The 16,334-nt window shown below is 47.2% G+C and overlaps 1 pseudogene; it reads left to right on the top strand.

The window, feature by feature from the left end:
• Positions 1-11,750: 11,750 nt before the first annotated feature.
• LOC147123134 (uncharacterized) lies at positions 11,751-15,714 on the top strand (annotated as a pseudogene).
• Positions 15,715-16,334: the final 620 nt, after the last annotated feature.

Here is a 16,334-nt window from a genome sequence, read left to right as displayed (position 1 = left end):
CTGAACTCCACACTGGTGACCAAGTAAGGTTCAAAGACAAAACAAACACATGGACTCAGAAGGGAACTGTCCTGAGTGAAGTTCAACCAAGATCATACACCATTCAGACAGATGAGGGTGCTGTTCTGAGAAGAAATCGTCGAGATCTTCTCATGGGACCAGCCACAGCAGGTCAAGAGACTGATACTGTTGAACAGCCTGATCACACAGCTGAGAACACATCATCTGAGGCAACAACTCAGATTCAAGGACAATCAATCAGAAAATCCTCAAGGCATGTGAAGCCTCCTGAGAGACTCATTGAGCAAATTTAAGGACTATTGTTATAGAAGGAAGTAATGTTATCTTATTCTTTCTTCAAGTTCTCGTGTATTGACATATTTCATGTGAACACACAAAGCAAGGTTAAAAAACCTTGATCATGATAATGATAATGTAAGTTCATTAAGTGTTACAGTTAAAATGCAGATTAATACAAAGAAAACATGTTGTTAGTTAAAAGTAAAATACTTTTGTTTTAAGAAAAGGAGATGTAATGATATCAGCAAATAGAGATGGTATTTGCCTGTTCGATTATGATGCCTTAACAGCATGTTTGCATGTATTGATTGCTTGCACCTGACCAGCAGAGGGCATGTGACCGAGACAAGCAAGGCAGTTTAGTTTGGTTTCAGTTTCGTTCTAGATGCATCACTAGCATCGTCTCTCCTGTAAATGCTGTATAAAGAGTTGAACAGACTTAGATTAAAAGACATCTTCTTTCATAAATGTCTCGTCATTGAACCCACAAAGAAATCAATACAGGAAGGACAGGCAGGAAGGAAGGGGAGGTGGGGTGGCTATGTTAATAAAGGAAGGAATCACTGTAATACAGAGAAATGATATTGGGTCAAAAGATCAGGATAATGAAACAGTTTGGGTGGAGGTAAGGAATAATAAGGGGAAAAAACACTAGTGGGCATAGTCTATAGGCCTCCAAACAGTGGCAACTCTGTTGGACGGAGTATCAATCAGGAAATAGTTGAGGCTTGTAATAAGGGAACATTGTGGGAGACTACAGTCTCCCGCGTAAAGAAATAGGCAACACAGCGAGCTACAAGAAATAGGTCTTTACTCCAACTCTCACAATACAGTACTGAATTCGTAAAGCCCGCGAGCCTGTGATGACTCACGGATTGGTCACCTGCTGGAACCTGATTGGTTTTCCTTCTCTCAGCAGCAGGCAAGTCTGAACATGCCTTATTCCTCTCAGCTTGCAACTGTCTTGCGGGGGGAGGGGAATACAGCAGTTAAAAGGGGATTATACAGGTTTATTTACATACACACAGTGTTTCCCCAACACATCTATAATTATGGGGGATTTTAACTATCATATTAATTGGACAAATCAAATTGGGCAGGGCTGCCTTGAGGATGAGTTCATTGAGTGTATTAGGGATGGGTTTCTTGAGCAGTATGTAACTGAACCGACCAGGGGGCAAGCAACCTTAGATCTGGTCCTGTGTAACGAGACAGGATTAATTAAAAATGTCCTAGTAAAGGATCCCCTTGGAATGAGTGACCATAACATGGTTGAATTCCATATTCAATTAAGAGGGTGAGAAGGTTGGATCTCAAACAAGCATGCTAAGCTTGAATAAAGGAGACTATGAAGGTATGAGAGCGGAATTGAGTAGAGTGGATTGGGAAAATAGATTAAAGGGTAAGGCGATACATGATCAGTGGTGTACATTTAAGGAGTTATTTTACAACTTCCAAAAAATATATATTCCACTGAGAAGAAAAGGGTGTAAAAGAAAAGACAGCCATCCGTGGCTAAGTAAAGAAATTAAGGATAGTATTCAACTAAAAACAAGGGCATATAAGGTAGCCAAATCTAGTGGGAGGATAGAGGATTGGGAAAACTGTAAAAGACAGCAAAAAATAACAAAAAGATTGATTAAGAAAGGGAAGATAGATTATGAAAGTAAATTAGCAAAAAATATAAAAACAGATAGTAAGAGTTTTTATAGTTATATAAAAAGAAAAAGGGTGGCTAAAGTAAATGTTGGTCCCTTAGAGGATGAGACCGGGAAATTAATGGTGGGAAATATGGAGATGGCAAAAACACTGAATGAATATTTTACATCAGTCTTTACAGTAGAAGACACTAAGAATATCCCAACACTGGACAAACAGGGGGCTAAAGGGGGGGAGGAGCTAAACATGATCAAAATCACTAAGGAAGTGGTACTTGGTAAAATAATGCGACTCAAGGCGGATAAATCACCTGGACCTGATGGCTTACATCCTAGGGTCTTGAGGGAAGTGGCGGTAGGGATTGTGGATGCATTGGTAATAATTTTCCAAAACTCCCTGGACTCGGCAAACGTCCCGGCAGACTGGAAAACTGCTAATGTAACACCCTTATTTAAAAAGGGCAGTAGACAGAAGGCTGGAAACTATAGACCAGTTAGCCTAACATCTGTGGTAGGTAAAATTTTGGAGTCCATTATTAAGGAGACAGTAACAGGACATTTGGATGATCATAATTTAATAGGACAAAGTCAGCATGGTTTTATGAAGGGGAAGTCATGTTTGACAAATTTGCTGGAGTTCTTTGAGGAAGTAACGTATAGGGTGGATAAAGGGCAACCAGTGGACATAGTGTATTTAGACCTCCAAAAGGCATTTGACAAGGTGCCACACAAAAGATTATTGCTTAAGATAAAAAATCACGGGATTGGGGGTAATATTCTGGCATGGATAGAGGATTGGCTATCTAACAGAAGGCACAGAGTTGGGATAAGTGGTTCATTCTCAGACTGGCAATCAGTAACTAGTGGTGTTCCGCAGGGGTCAGTGCTGGGTCCCCAACTCTTTACAATCTATATTAATGATTTGGAGGAGGGGACCGAGTGTAACATATCAAAGTTTGCAGATGATACTAAGATGGGAGGGAAAGTAGTGAGTGAGGAGGACATAAAAAACTGCAAGGGGACATCGACAGGCTAAGTAAGTGGGCAGAGATTTGGCAGATGGAATACAATACTGGAAAGTGTGAGGTTAAGCACTTTGGCAGGAAAAATCGTAGAGCAAGTTATTATCTTAGTGGCAAGAAACTGTAAAGTACTGAAGTACAAAGGGATCTGGGGGTCCTGGTGCACGAAACTCAAAAGGTTAGTATGCAGGTGCAGCAAGTGGTTAAGAAGGCCAATGGAATGTTGGCTTTCATTGCTAGGGGGATAGAATATAAAAATAGGGAGGTATTGCTTCAGTTGTACAAGGTATTGGTGAGACCGCACCTGGAATACTGCGTACAGTTTTGGTGTCCATACTTAAGAAAGGACATACTTGCTCTCGAGTCAGTACAAAGAAGGTTCACTCGGTTAATCCCGGGAATGAGGGGATGGACATATGAGGAGTGGTTGAGTAGATTGGGACTCTACTCATTGGAGTTCAGAAGAATGAGAGGCGATCTTATTGAAACATATAAGATTGTGAAGGGGTTGGATCGGGTGGATGCGGGGAAGATGTTCCCGATGATGGGTGAAACTGGAACTAGGGGGCATAGTCTTAGAATAAGGGGCTGCTCTTTCAAAACTGAGATGAGGAGGAACTACTTCACTCAGAGGGTGGTAGGTCCATGGAATATGCTGCCCCAAAAAGCTGTAGAAGCTACATCATTACATAAATTTAAAACAGAAATAGAAAGTTTCCTAGAAGTAAAGGGAATTAAGGGTTATGGGGAGCGGGCAGGAATTTGGACATGAGTCTAGGTTCGGATCGGTCATGGCCCTGTGGGTAGCGGAGCGGGCCCAGGGGCCGTGTAGCCTGATCCTGCTCCTATTTCGTGTGTCTAATTCTGTTAGATTCAGGAGATGGTTCTGTGATGGTGGATTGCCGGTTAGGATCAGATCAGCCATGATCTTATTGAATGGCGGAGCAGGCTCGAGGGGCCGATTGGCCTACTCCTGCTCCTATTTCTTATGTTCTTATGATGGTCTGAAACTGTGTCTTGTCTCAGTGAAGTTGCATTTGAGTCAGCCTTTCATAAAGAATTGAGGATTCACATGATGACATGTGTCATATTTCAGTAGCTGATGTATGAAGTAAGGGTTGAGAATTGTGACATAATCCAGACTGACACTTTTTTATGTGCAGTACTGAGGGGGTGCTGCACTGTTCAAGGTGCTGTCTTCAAATGAGATGTTAAACCACCCTCTCAGGTGGGCATAAAGGATCCCATGTCACTAATCCAAGAAGAGTAAGGGAGTTCTGCTGGTGTCTTGGTCAACCTTTATCCGTCAACCAACATTACTTAAACAGATTATCTGGTCATTTATCTCATTGCTGTTTGTGGGACTTTGCTGTGTGCAAATTGGCTGTTGTGCTTTCCTACATTACAACAGTGACTACACTTCAAAAGTACTTAATTATCTGTGTCTTGCTTTGAGATGTCCTGAGATCATGAGAAATGCTACATAAATGCAGGTTCCTTACTGTCACAGGATTTTCGATGAGAATTGAGCTGAGCTGTGATAGTCCCCCCCCCCCTATAATTGAATACCTTTCCTATACTCACTGTCTGGGTGTGACATTTCAGCAAGCGTACCCCAGCATGAAAATTGAGAGAATTTAAAAAAACAGGAGAGCATTATAAGGGTCATCAACCAAATTCTCCATATCATTGGCGTGCCAAAATGTTTGGGCTGAAGTAACTAAAATTTACATAAGTATTTAGAAATACAGAGAAGTGGAAGAAGTAATCCAATGACTTTAGCAGAATGCTTAGACTAGATGTAGTGCCCAACAAGCTGAGAAAATAAATTTCGAAGGGTAGTGCAGTGGCCACTAAAAAGAAGCACTAGAATGGAGGTTAGTCTTTATTTTTCAAGTTGAGGGATGACTCCTCAGATTATTGCAAATTGCAAAATTTGTATAACGGGCGGCTGATCAACTGCTGCCTGTTTTGTGCCTCCATGAAAGCTGAATTTTATCCCCAATATATCTTAACTCCAACCTCATAAAACACGTCTAGTGAAGTAGCATGCATTTCTATTTCCATCTTTGTGACCTGCCCAAGTAGGGTTGCCAATTCCTTGTCAACTAGCGCTGAACTATGAGCAGCTTTATACAGTCAATTTGTGTTCACTGGTTACTCGGTTCAGCCTTTTCAAACTGATCTTTTTATCCATCAGAGAGGAGACTTTCACTCTACTATTCTGAGCTGAATTTGAACCCCAATTCTAGAAGTGAAAGGACAGTACCACAAACACCTTAGGAATATGTCATTTTACTCATCATCGTAAGTTATTGGAAATCTCTGCACTCTTCCAATTCTGGCCTCTTACGCATCTCTGATTTTCATCGGTCCACAATGCAGCTGTGCATTCAGCTGCCTAGGCCCTAAGCGCTGGAATTCCCTCCCTAAACCTTTCCGTCTCTCTACCTCCTCTCCTCCTTAAAACCTACCTCTTTGACCAAGCTTTTGGTCACCTGTCCTAATATCTCCTTATGTGGCTCAGTGTCAAATTTTGTTTGATAACGCTTCTATGAAGCCTCTTGGGATATTTTACTACCGTAAAGATGCTGTATAAATGCACGCTGTTGCTGTTACCTCAAACATTTAGAAATACATTTTTGACTTGAGTTTCTTCATAATCTTATGTATTTAATGTGCAAATTATTTATGAAAATTAGTCATCTTTGGCAGATAGACTGTTTATTAAAAAAAGCTTTGATTAAGGCTTTAAAATATATCTTTCGTGAAACAGCATGGGTACAAATATAAAACACGATCTCTGACTTGCCAATCTATCATCTTCAAATATACCCCCAACTCCAAGTGCCATCTGGCACATGAGCAAGGAAAGCAGATTAGTGCTTAGGTAGAGATGTAAATCTTCCCTGACAGATTTTCAGTATGAAAATATTTGCAGAGGAGTTCATGCTTCCTGGCACTTCATAGTTCGTACATGAATTAATGCCTCAAAAAACATCAGCAAACCAACAGAAATTCATTTTTCATTTTCATTTTGGTTATTTCCAAGCCAAAGAGAGGCTAGCAGCAGAGTTGGGGATAACAGCAGCAGTGACCTTGAGGAGGGAGTTGACAGCATCAGGGAGTGAAATGACTGCAGCTTTGGGATGATGATAAGTAGAATGGTGGCACTGATTTCAAAGAGGTGGCAGTTCCATGGAGGCATAGATATTTTAAAATGTTATTAAAATCAATACAGTTATACATAAGCTAACAGAAGCAACAAACTCAAAAGTTTTTGTTTACCTTTGATTTAGCATACTGGATTTTAGTAACTCCTGCGACTAGTTCCTTAATGCTCTCATTAGAACATACTGTTTAAAGAAAGATCTGATTAAAAACAGAATCAGACAAAAGAAAACTTTTTGTGACTAATATCAGAGCACAGCCATAGGCAACTGTAAAAAGGACATCTGCACATAGGCGATCTGCCTCATTCCGTGCTACATCCCCGAGCTCACTAACTGCATGCACATAGGTGTTTGCAAGTTCTGATCAGAACGACACAAGATGCTGGGCGGCACTGCCTTGCTGTGAGTCACTGGCAGTATTGACAACCTACGCTTCTAGGCCTACAGTGACACAAAAGGGACTGGTTCCCCAAAACCCCCTCAAACAGAGTTTGCATTGTAAGATACTATGGGCTAGAAATTCAGTATAGCCACTTTTGGGGCGGTAAAGTCGGGCGGTCGCTAAAGTTAGCGCCCGCCGGAAACTGCAGGTCACTTCGCCGAAATTCAGTAGATCTGGCCAAGAGTTTGGGCGAGCGCTGAAACTGGCGTTGCACTCCTATCTTCAGGCGCTAAGCCGACGGTGCGGACTGATAACGCTGAGGCCGGGCGCAGCGCAGGTGCGGTCATGTTTTGATTGACAGCAGACACCCTGACGCCGGCCAGCTCTTAAAGGGGGAAGGGTCGACTTTGTCTGCAGCCACGCCCTGGATAGTGGAGCCCTGCAGCTAGGCCTGAACACTGCTGGTGGACCCAAATAGCGCCTGAAGCCATGGAGAAGGCCCGTGAACGAGCGCAGCGCTTCTCCCAGCATGCTTTGAGGGTGCTGGTTAGGGGGTTGGAAAGGTACAAAGAGATCTTGTGCCCGGACAGTGGCAAGAAGGCTCCCAGGAGGCAGTACAGGAGAGCCTGGAGGAAAATCGCCCACAGGGTGTCAGTCAACAGCGATGTCCCCAGGACTGGTGACCAATGCCGCAAGAAGTACAACGACCTCACTCGGATGGTCAAGGTGAGTACCCTTTCCAGTGTCCTCCTCATCCTTGCATGTGCACCTCACATTATGGGCAAAGGGACCTCAAAGGCCTAATGGCCAGCCCTCCTCCCGCAGCTATGGCACTGGCATGATCCTCAATAGCACTTTCTGCACTTAACACACTGGCCAAGCTATTCGACCATGGAAGGCAGTGCACACAACAACAGGGCACCACACTGGCCAAGCTATTCCACCATGGGAGGCAGTGCACACAACAACAGGCCACCACACTGGCCAAGCTATTCGACCATGGGAGGCAGTGCACACAACAACAGGGCACCACACTGGCCAAGCTATTCCACCATGGGAGGCAGTGCACACAACAACAGGGCACCACACTGGCCAAGCTATTCCACTATGGGAGGCAGTGCACACAACAACAGGCCACCACACTGGCCAAGCTATTCCACCATGGGAGGCAGTGCACACAACAACAGGCCACCACAATGTACTTAGAGGCCGTCCTTTCTCTTGCAGGCCAAGATGGCCTGGAATTTGAAGAGCCAGAATGTCACCGGGGGAGGCCGTGCCCAGTTCCAGGAGCTCAGTGAACTGGAGGAGAGCGTGGCTCAACTCATGCGTGGCCGGGTGGTTGGCCCTGTTGCCATTGGAGATGCCGACCCTGTGCTGCGACCCAATGGTAAGGAGATGACCGTTTGGACCTCTCTCGTTCCCCTAGCGCATCAGATCTACATCCTTTGCCACTGTCCGACCAATGCGCTGAATGCCACCACTCATGCCTCCCTCGCTGACGCCCTGTCCTCACTGTAAAACTACTCTTGTGCCTTCCTGCTTTCAGCTGGTGAGGAGGAGGTCCCTGAAGCAGAGAGTGCCAGACCCTCGGAAGAGGAGCACGACGAGGACCAACAGGAAGGCGGCACATCGGGGGAAGCATCATCTGCGCCAGGGGATGGCAATGGAGGGGACACGTCTTGCCTGAAGGAGAGCCAGGGGGAAGTGTTGCAGGGGGGTGTAGCTCCTGGGCCCAGTGCCGTCCAGGCACGCGGGAAGGGTCGGGCAGAACGGCGGCCTTCTCCCCAGAGGGGGGAAGTGTTGCAGGGGAGGGCAGTTGCTGGGCCCAGTGGCGTCCAGGCACACGGGAAGGGTCGGCCAGCTCGGCGGCCTTCTCCCCAGAGGGAGAGTCCGGCCTCCAGTCCGGAGACGGACCTCGCCCAGGAGGTGCGCCTCCTTGATCAAATGTCGGCGGATTCGGAGCGGCGCCACAAGGAGTTCATGGGGGTTGTGGGACAGTTGCCTCAGGCCATTGAGTCCCTGGCTCATAGTGTGGCCGCTTTCGGGGAATCACAGGCCAGGGGTGTTGAGCAACTCGTGGCAGCACACGCCAGGGGTGTTGACCAACTCGCGGCAGCACAGGACAGGGTTGTCGAGCAACTCGCGGCAGCACAGGACGGGGTGTCCGCCAACTCGCGGCAGCGCAGGACAGGGGTGTCCACCAACTCGCGGCAGCGCAGGACGCGAGTCGCGAGTTCATGAGTGGTGCCGTGCAGACACTCACTGATCTGATGCGGGCACAGACCAGGGCAGTTCGGGCACTCGCTTCTGCCACACTCGCTGTGTCGCGGAAGCATCGCCAGGGCACCCGCCGCCCTGCTGCAGCACAGCGGTCTGGCCTCCACCAGATTGCTGCGCTTGCTGCACTGCCAGCCCGGCCGAGTGCCAGTGTCTCTGGCGAACAGCGAGCGCGTGCCATCAGCCAGCTTGCCCCCATTGCTGCAGCCGCCACTGCAACTCCCCCAGCCAAGGTGCGACGAGCTGCTGCAGAGACTGATGCTGCGCAGCCACAGCTGCAGCAGTCAGCAGCCGGCCCCTCCAGGGCCGGACCTCGTCTAGGCCGACCCCCAAGGGCATCTGCCATCACGCATTCTGCCCCTCAGGAGCCTTCCCCCAGCCTTGCAACACCCACAGGGCCCAGGTTGAGGCGGAGCAACAGGTCGGGCAGGGGCCGCACAAGGCTGCACAAGGACTCGCCCTCTCGGCACACCCAGTAGAGTATGGTGGCAACGGTGTTTTTTATATGGGGGTGTTTGTGTTGTGGGGGGGCCTTCTTTTGGTAAGGCCGAGGATGAAGGCCAATGGTTTTTTATATGGGAGTGTTTGTGTTCTGTTGTGGGGGGGCTTCTTTTGGTAAGGCCGAGGATGAAGGCCAATTGGATGGGCAAGTTTTGTTATTCATCCCCAGGTTGTGGGAGTGAGATATTTTTTTTACAGTTTTTTGGGGGGTGTTGTCTGTTTTTCTGTTTCATGTGGGAAGGGCCCTGAGTTTGTTAAATAAAGCTTTTTATTTATTCAGCTTGTCCAGGTGTCATGTTTCCAGTGGTTGTTGCGTTAAGCGGCTGAGGGCTTGCGGAGCGGCTGCATTCAGGTGCGTTCATTGCCACAAGCCATTCCCTGACAGGGGGCCTAGAAGTGTCGTTCAATAAGCCGCCGGCGGAGGGCCCTTGGACCTTGTGGCTCCCTCCTGGCCTGGTACTCCTCCTCCTCCTCCTCCTCCTCAGGGTCCTCCTGCGCGTCCTCCTGAGGTGGTGGTGCTACGTCAGGTGGCAGTGCCTGAGTCCTGCGGATAGCCAGGTTGTGCAGCATGCAGCAAATGACGACGAACTGGGAGACTCTATCCGGCGAATACTGTAGAGATCCGCCGGAGCGATCCAGGCAGCGGAACCATTGCTTGAGGACAGCAATCGTTTGCTCTATGATGTTCCTTGTGGCTTGATGGCTTTCGTTGTATGCCTCCTCCGCAGGGGTCCTGGGCGCGTGGAGCGGGGTCATGAGCCATGTACACAAAGGGTAGCCCTTGTCCCCAATAAGCCATCCCCTTGGTGGAGGCTGTGCCTCGAACATGTCAGCCACAGTAGTCTGGCGCAGGATAAATGCATCGTGGCTGCTTCCTGGAAAGCGGGCATTGACAGCTAGGATGCGCTGCCTGTGGTCACACACCAGCTGTACATTGAGGGAATGGTAGCCCTTCCGGTTGCGGCAATCCTCAGCATTGTCGATAGGTGCCCGCATAGCCACATGCGTGCAGTCAATGGCGCCCTGCACCATGGGGAAGTCCGCGATCCTGCCAAATCCGACTGCACGCTGCTCCTGCCTCTCTAGGGTCATGGGGAAGGAGATGAATTGGTGTCTCCTCGCGAAAAGGGCATCAGTGACCTGCCGGATGCAGCGATGTGCGGCGAACTGGGAGATGTTCGCTATGTCCCCAGCAGCAGCTTGGAAGGAGCCGCTTGCATAAAAGTTCAGAGCCACCGTGACCTTCACTTCCACCGACAGAGACGTCCTGCACATCAGCTGCGGACGCAGATCTCGGTGAAGCAGCTGGCAGATCTCTGCAACCACCTCCCTTCTGAAGCGCAGCCTCTTAACACACTGAGCGGCAGTCATGGTGAGATAGGACACCTGCTGCCGGTATTCCCTGAGTGGGTAAGGCCTACGTTGCCGACGCCTGATGGCCCCTCTGCGTCTAGGCATGGCTGGCCCTCTCACACAGCATCTGCGAGCCCTTCGCACATAATGCTGCAACTGAGGGTTGCCACCCCATACAGCCCCCATAATAAACTTGCAAACAGTGAAATCACAATGAATCAAATTTCCAAGCTCTGGCCAGAAGCCAATAATACCTCTCCTATGTTGTCCCAAATCAGGAAGCTCTGTTCCTTGGTCTCTGTCCAGAAATCCAAAGCACTAAAGTCATTGCAGCAAAATGGCTGGGCTTTATAGGTCAGTGTAAGTGCCCTTTAATTAGCGCTCCCCGAGGCCCGCAGGGCCTCTGTTGTGTTCCACTTCACAGTTCTTAACAGCGCCATGCCCACATTGGGCGGGCGCCACTGAATTTCCGGTTTGGGGCGCACAAACAGCGTTGCACGACGAAATGACGTCATAAGCTGCGCGCGCAGCTGAGCGGGCGCAAACACTTTGCGCCGACGCTAAATGACAACTGAAGTTGGGCATAGGCGCAGTTCGTTCTGCGCCCAGGCGCTAAGTGCCTAGCGCTGGAAATCTACCCCTCTTATGGCGTTAACGGCTGGTGAACGCAACTGAATTTCTAGGCCTATGTGTAATATTTCTGTGGTTGTGTGTCCACGCATGAGTGAGGAAAGGGTCAAGTCAAAAGAGCAGGGTGGTAGTGGGCTTGAGCTGCGAGAGGCCTGCTGCTTCATCTTTTTCTATCCCCTCCTTCTTCTGATATTGGAAATATGTCACGGATTGCCTCCCCAAAGGTAGTCAAGGGCTTATGATTTCTGAGCTTGGGTGTTCTCTTGAATTATGTGCCATTTTGTCATGTAAGTTGAAGAAGCATGTGCATGGAGACAGACAAGTAACCAACCAGCAGTCCAACATGTGTGCCCGTCAGTGACTATACATAGAATCATAGAAGCATACAATAGTACAGCACAGAAACTTCATGTAGCTGGGCTGTGCTTCATTGCTTTGATGTGTGAAGACCATGGAAGATGTGAATGCATGGCTTTCAATTGTAAGTTACATCTTTATTGTATGCCTTGCTGAGGTATGAGTATGCAGGAGATGCAATAGCAGTGCCATTAAGCCATGGATGAGCAGCAAATGTGGAAAAGATTTAGAGGTAACACTTTGTGGCATGGAATCTTGAACTATTTACTTGGTATATGGCTTTGTTGGATTAGTCTTACTTTGTCAGATTTTTTATATATCAATATTGGTGTAAATTTGTATCCCTAGTTAGATGTAGGAAGTTATCTGGCTGTTTCCCTTTGACCTGGAAATGTTTGTATGATTAACTGTATATTAAATATGATTGATAAATACAGACCAAAGCATAGAAATTCATTTGACACCATTGCATCAATGGATGGCAGGTAATTTAGCCAGCAAGTGGAAAACTTTAAAGAAATGTGGGAAAGTTGCTTCAAAACTATTACACTAACTACCTGTAAGGTCCAATACGCCCCTATTGGGAATGGTGGCATAGTGATTATGTTACTAGACTAATAATCCAGAGTCCTGGACTAATGATCCGGTGATATGAGTTCAAATCCCCCTAGCTGGGGAATTTAAACTCAGTTAATTAAATAAATCTGGAATAAAAAGCTAGTATCAGTAATGTTAGATCATAAAACTACTGGATTGTTGTACAAAACCCATCTGCTTCACTGATGTCCTTTAGGGAAAGAAACCTGCTGTCCTTACCTGGTCTGGCCTCTATCTGACTCCAGACCCACAGCAATGTGATTGACTCTTTGACTGCCCCTCTGAAATGGCCATTCAGCCCCTCGAGCCTGTTCCGCCATTCAATGAGATCATGGCTGATCTGCAACCTAACTCTATATACCCGCCTTTGGCCCATATCCCTTTATACCTCTGGTTAACAAAAAACTATCAATCTCCGATTTAAAATTAACAATTGTACTAGCATCAATTGCCATTTGCAGAAGAGAGTTCCAAACTTCTCCCACCCTTTCTGTGTAGCAGTGTTTCCTCATTTCACTCCTGAAAGGTCTGGCTCTCATTTTTAGACTATGCCCCCTAGTTCTAGAATCCCCAACCAGCGGAAATAGTTTCTCTCTATCTACCTTATCTGTTTCCCTTAATATCTTGAAAACTTCGATCAGATCACCCCTTAACTTTCTAAATTCTAGGGAATACAACCCTAATTTGTGTAATCTCTCCTCGTAACTTAACCCTTGAAGTCCGGGTATCATTCTGGTAAACCTATGCTGCACTCCCTCCAAGACCAATATATTGTTCCTAAGGTGTGGTGGCCAGAACTGCTCACAGTACTCCAGGTGTGGTCTAACCAGGGTTTTGTACAGCTGCAGCATTAACTTCTACCCCCTTGTATTCTAGTCCTCTAGATATAAAGGCCAGCATTCCATTAGCCTTTTTGATTATTTTCTATACCTGTTCATGACATTTTAATGATCTATGTACCTGGACCCCCAAATCTCTTTGGACCTCTGCTGTTTTTAGCTTTTCACCATTTAGAAAGTACCCTGTTCTATCCTTTTTAGGTCCAAAATGGATGACCTCACATTTTCCTGCATTGAAATCCATTTGCCACAGTTTTGTCCATTCACTTAATCTGTCGATATCCCTTTGTAATTTTATGCTTTCATCTACACTGCCTACAATGCCACCTACCTTTGTGTCAAATGTAAGAAGTCACACAGCACCAGGTTATAGTCCAACAGTTTTATTTGAAATCACAAGCTTTCGGAGCGCTGCTCCTTCATCAGGTGAAGTGGAGAGATGCATAAAGACACAGCTTATATAGTCAGAGAATAATGCCAGATGATTACAGGTAATCTTTCTAACTGCCATTTATCACACCTCGGCAGAGAGATAATCACAGCAATCAAAGGTGTGAATGGTGTCCAAACAGGTCAGTCAGGAAAACATTACATCAAAAACAATGAGATGGGGTCACAAGGGGTCAAATGTTGCAGATGCTGGGGTCTGTATGAAAAACAAAAAACAGACAAAAAAACATTTTTTTTTGCTGGAAATCACAGCAGGTCCGGCCGCATCTGTGTATAGAGAACAAGCCAACAACGACTCGAGTCTGGATGACCCTACATCAGGTGGGGTTACATGTAACATGACATGAACCCAAGATCCCGGTTGAGGCTGTCCTCATGAGTGCGGAACTTGGCTATCAGTTACTGCTCTATGATTTTGCGTTGTCGTGTGTCTCGAAGGCCAACTTGGAGAATGCTTACCCGAAGATCGGAGGCTGAATGTCCTTGACTGCTGAAGTGTTCCCCGACTGGGAGGGAACACTCCTGCCTGACGATTGTTGCGCGGTGTCCATTCATCTGTTGTCGCAGTGTCTGCATGGTCTCGCCGATGTACCATGCTCCGGGGCATACTTTCCTGCAACGTATGAGGTAGACACCGTTGGCCGAGTCACATGAGTATGTACAATGTACCTGGTGGGTGGTGTCCTCACGTGTGATGATGGTATCTGTGTTGATGATCTGGCATGTCTTGCAGAGGTTGCCGTGGCAGGGTTGTGTGGTGTCATGGTCGCTGTTCTCCTGAAAGCTGGGTTATTTGCTGCGAACGATGGTCTGTTTGAGGTTAGGCGGCTGTTTGAAGGCGAGTAGTGGAGGCGTGGGGATGGTCTTAGCGAGGTGTTCGTCGTCATCGATGACATGATGAAGGCTGCGAAGAACATGGCGTAGTTTCTCTGCTCCGGGGAAGTACTGGACGACAAAGGGTACTCTGTTGGTTGTGTCCCATGTTTGTCTTCTGAGGAGGTCTATGCGATTTTTTGCTGTGGCCCGTCGGAACTGTCGATCGACAAGTCGAGCGTTATATCCATTTCTTATGAGGGCATCTTTCAGTGTGATGGAACTTGTTGATGTTATCGTGTAGTCAGGATGTTGTTGTTGATGTTATCGTGTGACTACAAGATAACATCAACAAGTTCCATCCCACCATCAAACTCACCATGGACTACTCCTCAGAATCGGTTTCATTCTTGGACACACGAATCTCCATCAAAGACGGACACCTCAGCACTTCACTATACCGCAAGCCCAAGGACAACCTCAGGATGCTCCACTTCTCCAGCTTCCACCCTAACCACGTTAAAGAAGCCATCCCCTATGGACAAGCCCTGCGAATACACAGGATCTGCTCAGACGAGGAGGAACGCGATGGACACTTACAGACGCTGAAAGATGCCCTCGTAAGAACGGGATATGACGCACGACTCGTCGATCGACAGTTCCGACGGGCCACAACAAAAAGTCGTATAGACCTCCTCAGAAGACAAACACGGGACACAACCAACAGAGTACCCTTCGTCGTCCAGTACTTCCCCAGAGCAGAGAAACTACGCCATGTTCTTCGCAGCCTTCAAGCATGTCATCGATGACGATGAACACCTCGCTAAGACCATCCCCACGCCTCCACTACTCGCCTTCAAACAGCCGCCTAACCTCAAACAGACCATCGTTCGCAGCAAATTACCCAGCTTTCAGGAGAACAGCGACCACGACACCACACAACCCTGCCACGGCAAACTCTGCAAGACATGCCAGATCATCAACACAGATACCATCATTACACGTGAGGATACCACCCACCAGGTAAATGGTACATACTCACGTGACTTGGCCAACGTTGTCTACCTCATACGTTGCAGGAAAGGATGCCCCGGAGCATGGTACATCGGCGAGACCATGCAGACACTGCGCCAACGGATGAACGGACACCGCGCAACTATCACCAGGCAGGAGTGTTCCCTCCCAGTCGGGGAACACTTCAGCAGTCAAGGACATTCAGCCTCCGAACTTCGGGTAAGCATTCTCCAAGGCGGCCTTCGAGACACACGACAATGCAAAATCGTAGAGCAGAAACTGATAGCTAAGTTCCGCACTCATGAGGACGGCCTCAACCGGGATCTTGGGTTCATGTCACTCTAAATGTAACCCCACCTGACATAGGGTCATCCAGACTCGAGTCGTTGTTGGCTTGTTCTCTCTACACAGATGCGGCCGGACCTGCTGTGATTTGCAGCAAAAAAAAATGTTTTTTTGTCTGTTTTTTGTTTTTCATACAGACCCCAGCATCTGCAACATTTGACCCCTTGTGACCCCATCTCATTGTTCTTTGATGTAATGTTTTCCTGACTGACCTGTTTGGACACCATTCACACCTTTGATTGCTGTGATTATCTCTCTGCCGAGGTGTGATAAATGGCAGTTAGAAAGATTACCTGTAATCATCTGGCATTATTCTCTGACTGTATAAGTTGTGTCTTTATGCATCTCTCCACTTCACCTGATGAAGGAGCAGCGCTCCGAAAGCTTGTGATTTCAAATAAAACTGTTGGACTATAACCTGGTGTTGTGTGACTTCTTACATTTGTCGACCCCAGTCCAACACCGGCATCTCCACACCATATCTTTGTTTCATCAGCAAATTCAGATATATGACTTTCTATGCCATCATCTAAGTCATTAATAAATATTGTGAATCGTTGAAGCCCCAGCACAGATTCCTGAGGAACACCACTAGTCACATCCTACCAATTTGAGTAGCT

This window comes from Somniosus microcephalus, chromosome 2 (assembly GCF_052327205.1).
Source record: "Somniosus microcephalus isolate GS21.2 chromosome 2, FLI_Smic_1.0, whole genome shotgun sequence".
NCBI classification, from domain to species: domain Eukaryota; kingdom Metazoa; phylum Chordata; class Chondrichthyes; order Squaliformes; family Somniosidae; genus Somniosus; species Somniosus microcephalus.
The sequence above is the reverse complement of the archived record's forward strand: the minus strand, read 5'-3'. Positions and strand labels throughout refer to the sequence as shown.